Here is a 7,008-nt window from a genome sequence, read left to right as displayed (position 1 = left end):
GAGACGCCTCTAAATCGATGGCAGTCCTAGAAGCTTGGGGTATGCTGTCTCCTGATGGTAGAGCTCAATCCCGAGCCTAAATTTGAATTGAAGAAACAGCTTTGAGGTAACAACCTTTTTTTCCAAATTAAACGAATGTCCCAGGAACTCCGGATGTGACAGAATGGGTTTTAATAATTATAGACTTTCAAAAAGGGGAAGGGTGTAAAACGTGCGGAACTAGACTTTTTGTTAAATCGTAATTTTGAGACATTATTGGGGATTGATAGTTTACACATTTTATTAATTTGGTTTGATTAATAGATTTCTGGTTGTATCTTTACATTGAAATGTGAGGCCATATTTTCTCTGTAAGGATCCAGCTGGGAATTTCAGTTTTCTTTAAATTTGTATTTTATTATCTTCTAAACTACTAAAAGTTGAATTAGTATATGAAATGTTTAAAGGTCTCTTATTGATAAATTGATGTTTTAAAATAATTTTCATCTTAAAGTTGTAAAGGATCAAATGAAGTTTCAAGGACCCTAGCCTTTCTAAATTTGTTTTGATAACACATATTTTTGAATAGTCTTCCTACGAAGAATTCCGTGATGTGATACTTGAGGAATGTTTGTCTTTGCAGCTTTCATGATATAAAGATACAGAATAGTTATTATTGGGGATCATTAATATTTGATAATGTTTTGATAGTGTTTTAAAGTTTCCAAGTGTGTTCTAAATTCAATGTTCTGAGAGTTTCCTGAATTTTATGTTGATCTTTTCTTAACATATGTATAGTTATTTATGATTAACTTCTGAAGAATATTTATGATAACTTTCAATTCTTCTTTCTGAAATTAGAGTCCTTTAAGCTTCAAATGATTCAATCTAAAACGTTTCCAATGTAAAGCAGACAAAGTAGGTAGGTTATTACCGAATTATCTATTTCAGAGATAACTTTCTAAATTTAGTAATTTTATTTTCGGTTTTCATAATGTAACTTCCTTTTGTTTTGTTAATTGTTGAATTTTAACTGTAAGAGGTGACAATATAGTTGATACCTTCTCTCTATTTCGTTGTCTCTCTTGTCATTTCTGGTTTCCCCGTTCTCTAGCACTAGGTATGTTTATCAAGCATCCCTTTTATTAAGTTATATTGTGTGTGCTTCTAAATTCTAAATTCAAAATTAACTTTCTAAATTCATAGCACGGCACAAAGATGGAGTTAGTACTTTAGCATATGGACATTGTACTTATATTGTTTACTTATATTTATTGTGGGCAAGATTTAATCGTAACCTGTTGTAAATCCAATGATCTTTCATTTTGAAAAGAATAAAAATTGGTGTATCTTGCAAGATGATTAGGCCTACTCTAGATACGAAAAAGTAACTTTCTGGATGGAGGTTGGTCTTTAAATTACAAAAAAAACTAGAGGTCTTATAAAAATTATTATTAATACGTTTCTGCACCTTGTTTTGAAGAACTTGTATACCAAATTTTATCAAAATCGGACAATAATTGTGACTGTAACTGCTGTACAAACAGACAAAAACAGACAAAAGCCAATTCAGTCAAAACTATAGACCTCAGCTTCACTTCAGTAAATTAAAAAGGGATATTTTGGATGTAGGAGAGTTTTTGATTTTTTTGAATACTGCTTCTCCCTCATACAATGCTTGACCACTCAATTTATTGACTTTAATCTTGTAGAAAATGATCTGGAAATTTTTGATAAATGATTCGAGAATTTTTCTTGGAAAACTCGAGATTTTCTAAATGAAATTGTAATTTGATTAAGTCCAGAAATTTGCTTTTTAAAGGTAAATCCACTTTTGAAATGTAGTAGATTTCAGATTCGAATTCAGAAGTACAAATAATGCTGAAAAGAAAAATTATTTCAGTTCTGTTTCCTCAGAAATGATCATTTATGATACCATATTTAGAAATTAATTTGTATCTGCAAATCAATATGAATAGACAAGTTTTTTTGACAATAAGCAGTATCATTTTCTATTATAGTGTGCAAAAATAAAATAAATATAGATGCTTTGAATTTCTACAATTTGGAGAAGTGAATTACACTTATTGCCGCTTGACAATTTCAATAATTACAATTTTTTATTGTGGTTAAAGGATAAAGAAACATTATTCTGATATTTATCGAATCTAATAAAGAGAAATTAAACTGACTTCAAAGAAATGTCGGTATTACTACCAGGTTTATAATAATGATAATAAGGAAAAGATGCATTCATCTTTAAATCAATTAGATTGTTGACACATATTGACAACCTTATCAAAATATAAAATGCAGATGGAATAGGGCCAGGGCCGGCCATTGGAGAAGGAAGCAATAACAATATAGGGTCAATATTGCCTATAAAATTCCAGCATTCTTCTTCTTGTAATGTTGCTACCCTGTTTTTGCAAGATTGAAGAATTTGAACGAATATTAGTGAATTGCTCATTGAAATGAGAGAATGCATAGTTATTAAACCCAAGCCTTTTTACCTCTGAGAAAATTATTATAAAAACTATGTTATCATTTTAAATTATTCAACAGTTAATGTTTGTATTTTCAGGTACAATAGTACTAGGTTTTAAACTAACACTTTTCTAGGTTAGGCCCGCCACTAACAATACTGCAGGTCCGTCAAACATGTTTGTTTGTACAGACTTTTTTTGTCTTCAACAGAAGGTTTTCAACGGGAAAAAGCTGTTTGACAGCAGTTTCTAACCTAAAATGAATCACCAATAACAATAAATAAACCACTGGAAAATTACAAATCGATTCAAAAATAATTCGATCTCAAATAGAGAACCGAAAAAATAAACAACAAAGAAATGAAGACACAAAAACCTAACCTCAAGAAGTTTTGCTTGAAGCGTTTCACTAAAGACACAAACGGTGTGTATGTTCGACAGACATGCCATATCGTTAGTGGCCGAACTTAGGGTTAGTTTTTGAGTTGAAGGCACTTAAACTATTAGAATAATTATGGAGGAAATATTTATCTAAAGCCAGATTCAAAACTAAATTAAATAGACTCACTAAGAATGAGCTTGCAAATGAAGTAATGTAGCTGTCCCATTGCTCATACAAGAGCATAAAGGTAAACTGTCATCTCTGTGCTTAAAGTGCAAAGGTACAGTATTTAACAGAGATCACAAACAAAATAATTAATAGCTGTCTAGTGGAATCTATACTGATTCGAGAAGCTGAGTAAAATAATAACTTGCTTTGATTATACCTCTATGATCAAGACTGAATATGCTATGTTATCGTAAGAAAGTGCCATGATTTTATATAGTATAGATAGTAATTATTATTTTACTGAATTATTCTGTGTTTTTCAAATATCTATATTCAAAATGGCATCCTCATCTTCACTAACAGGATCAAGAAACAGCTTTTGCATAGAGATTCGTGATGATATTGAAGGGGAGTATCCTGAACTCTTTTGTGATACACTTTTGGGAAAATCTTGAGAAAAATTTGTCTTTTTATTAATAACTTGTTCGTTATTCAATGTTCTACCAATAAGACTGTTCTGAGAGGATATTCTCTCTTCTAAATTTTGTTCTGAGCTCGGCTTCCTACAATTAGACTCATCATTTTTAATTGGTGACAAACTTGAAAGAATTTCATTTTCGTCATCACTGTTCATTTGATCAAAAAACAAGCTCTGTGATGAGCTAGATTGCGAATTGAAAACTCTTCTATTACTTTTATTGGCTATTTTTGTCGTTTTGGAGTCACAAGGACTATTAACCCTAACTGAATTTTTCATATTATCATCATTGGAAATTATCTCTTGGGATTTCAGATATTTATTAGATGTAAAACCTCCCGGCTCTTTTATTGAATTCTTGGATAAGCAGTTTTTATCGTTTATTGGAATGCTTTTCTCTTTCTCGGAAACGTTGGTACATTTTTCAACAGAAGAATGTTCCCTATCACTGATGGAATTAGTATTTGCGTATGTGGAGTCAGATATATGATCTTTAAATGCATTTTCCTTTTCAAAAGATTCGCTTTTCAAAGGAGTTCTATCATAAATTTTGTTATTGATAAATTTACTCAGTCTGTTTCTAATACAATTTGGTTCTTTACTTTTCAATCCATTTGGAAATTGCTCTTGACACTTGGAAGTTATTCTTTCTTTATGTACAGGTGATTTTATTGCATCTGAAGGAATCAGTTCCTCAGTTCTTCTACACATAACATCGGGATCACCAAAAGATCCATTCAGAGAGCAATCACTAATATTTATTATAGTTGCATTCTTACTACTGTTACTAACATTTATGGACTTATCTCCAATTAGCTTGAGATTATCTTTGGAACAGCTACCTTGTTTTGAAAAATCAGAAAAAGCCAACCCTGCACGTGAATCGTCACTATCAGAATCATCAGCTAATCTTCTAATTCGTTTGAATTTCTTGGGTGATTTTCGAGGTTTCTCTACACTTAGTGAGTCAGAGGAGCTTGAGAACTCATTCATTTTCTCATCACAGCCTTCCATGCTTCGCCTTCTTTTCTTGTCGATTTTGTTGTCATTTGAATCTGATTTTGAGTTATTCAATAAAGAATCGAGCAAAGCATCAACCGAATCATCACTACTTGAATCGGTTTCTTCATGGGTTTTCTTTACTTCCTTATTTCTATTCCCTATACTCTCCTTCCTACTACCTCCTGAAAAAGTTTGCTGTTTCAATTTCCTATTTTTCCTACATTTTGGATTCTTAACAGTTTCTGCCGCTTTGTAAGCAATGTTATCTTTCCCTTTCCTTATTGAACTAAATACTTTACTCAATTTTTCAGCAATACTATGAGTTGATTTCGATGCTGGAACGTCAAGAGTGGGCTTTGATACAGATGAATCCTCTTCAAAGGAGTCAATTTTTGATAGAGAACCAGTGTCTTGATCCAGATGTGGTATATTATTCCGCTCAAAGTTCCCAAGTTGCGTATTTTGTAGCTTTTCGATAGCCGCTAATTCTTCTTCCATTATTGAAATCAATCCAAGGCGTTTAAGTATCAATTTAACTGGAAAATATAAACAAGAATGATAACTATTATTACTTATAAATATTATTACTTACACTCAATCCAAGTTTTGAGAACAGAACCATCAAGTCGTAAACGCACAACAACAATTCTCCACAGATCGTTATGAACGCCAACCTCAAAATTGTTAATGACTGGTGCCTTGGAGAGGGACTAAGCATAAATCCCTCGAAGACTGTTGTCATTTCATTTACAAGGAAAAAGAACCTGGAGTCTCTCTCGAGGTTGAAACTTGGATTACCACGGCTTGAAGTATCAAGCACAGTCAAATAGCTAGGGCTGACCATTGACTCTAAGCTGACTTGGAACAATCATTTAAACAATACACTGCATAAAGCAAAATGGGCGCTTATGACGTCCAAGGGATTGGCAGGCTTCACGTGGGGGATAAAGCCTCACATAGCTCTGTGGCTGTACAAGGCAGTAATAAGGCCTCAGGTAACATAATTATGGATCAAAATGACTTTGTCTGGTGGATAAAGGTTACAGCCACAGCCAAACTCACAAGTTTACAAAGAATGGGCACACTTCTAGTCACTGGAGCTTGCAGGAGCAGCCCATCAGCAACTCTTGAAGTTGCTCTTAGCTTACTGCCATTGAGCATTTTTATAATCACGGAGCACGGAAATCATCCTATCGACTGAAAATTGCAGGCCAATGGAGAGAAGGCCTGTCCGGAACAGGCCATTGCACAATCACCAAAGCTGTTGCTCACAGTCCTGTGCTTGAAATGACATCAGATGTCATGAGTAAGGAGTTTGTTTTCACTAAACCCTATTCTGTTAAATTCTGCTCCAGAGAGGAGTAGAAGTCTGAGGAAGGGGCCTATCTCAAAAGAGGCAGCCTTTTCTGGTACAAGAATGATTCTCTCATTGAAGGGAAATCTGGCTATGGGGTGTACAGAGATTCACCCAGAACACAAATTTGTGCAAGTCTGGGAAAACACTGTACCATCTTTCTGGCAGAGATTTGGGACATCATGGCTTGTGCCAACATAGGCATTGCCAGACGCTACTGCGACAAGCATATAGTAATGCTGTCAGATTGTCAGGCAGCCCTCAAGGCTCTTGAATCCAATGAAATCAAGTCTAAATTGGTGTGTGAGTGCCACAAAACACTCAGCAGGCTTGCAACACGCAACTCTGTGCATCTTGGTTGGGTACCCGGCCATGTAGGCATAGGAGGTAACGAGCGTGCAGATGATCTTGCTAAGCGGGGTTCCAGTATGCCATTCTTTGGTCCAAAGCCAAGCTGTGGCATAAGCTAAACAACTGCCTTCCATACAATAAGTAGCCTAAATGGTCCAGGGACTTACATCACCAGCAATGGCAAGGTCACCCTGGTCAATCACTTGGCAAAAGGCTGCTGGCAGACGCAAGCCCTTGCTTCACCAGCTGGCTAGTGAGTTTGGGTAGAGGTCAGGTCAAGAAGTTGATTGCCCTGATAACTGGACACTGCCACCTCAGGAAACATTTCCACACGATTGGACTCAGTAATGACAGTCAGATGTGTAGGCTTTGTAATCAGTCTGAAGAGACTGCCAAGCATATCATACTGGATTGTGAAAGACTTGGGGCAACCAGGTGAGGAATGGGATGTTAGTATAGGGAAAAACACCTGGACCTTGTAAAGGACACAGGGATTGGTTTGCCCAACTAACATACTTGGGACACACAATAAGCTTCGGTTGACTTGTGAGGTTCTCTGAACCATTGGATCTTTAAATCCGTCCCTTCAAAAACATAAACATAAACATTCCACAGATTAGAAACATGCATAGTATAGATATACAAAAAGAAGGTATAGATGAAAGAAGAATAAATAGGTAGAAGATGAAACCGTTCAATTATATACCGTATGACCAATCTCAAAAAAATATATATAACAAACTGGAAGCTTGACGAATTGAAAACTTAACGAACAGGAAATAGGCCTATAACCATCCACGGTAAATTA

Source organism: Nilaparvata lugens, chromosome 2 (assembly GCF_014356525.2).
Source record: "Nilaparvata lugens isolate BPH chromosome 2, ASM1435652v1, whole genome shotgun sequence".
Classification (NCBI taxonomy): domain Eukaryota; kingdom Metazoa; phylum Arthropoda; class Insecta; order Hemiptera; family Delphacidae; genus Nilaparvata; species Nilaparvata lugens.
Note: the sequence above shows the minus strand (reverse complement) of the source record.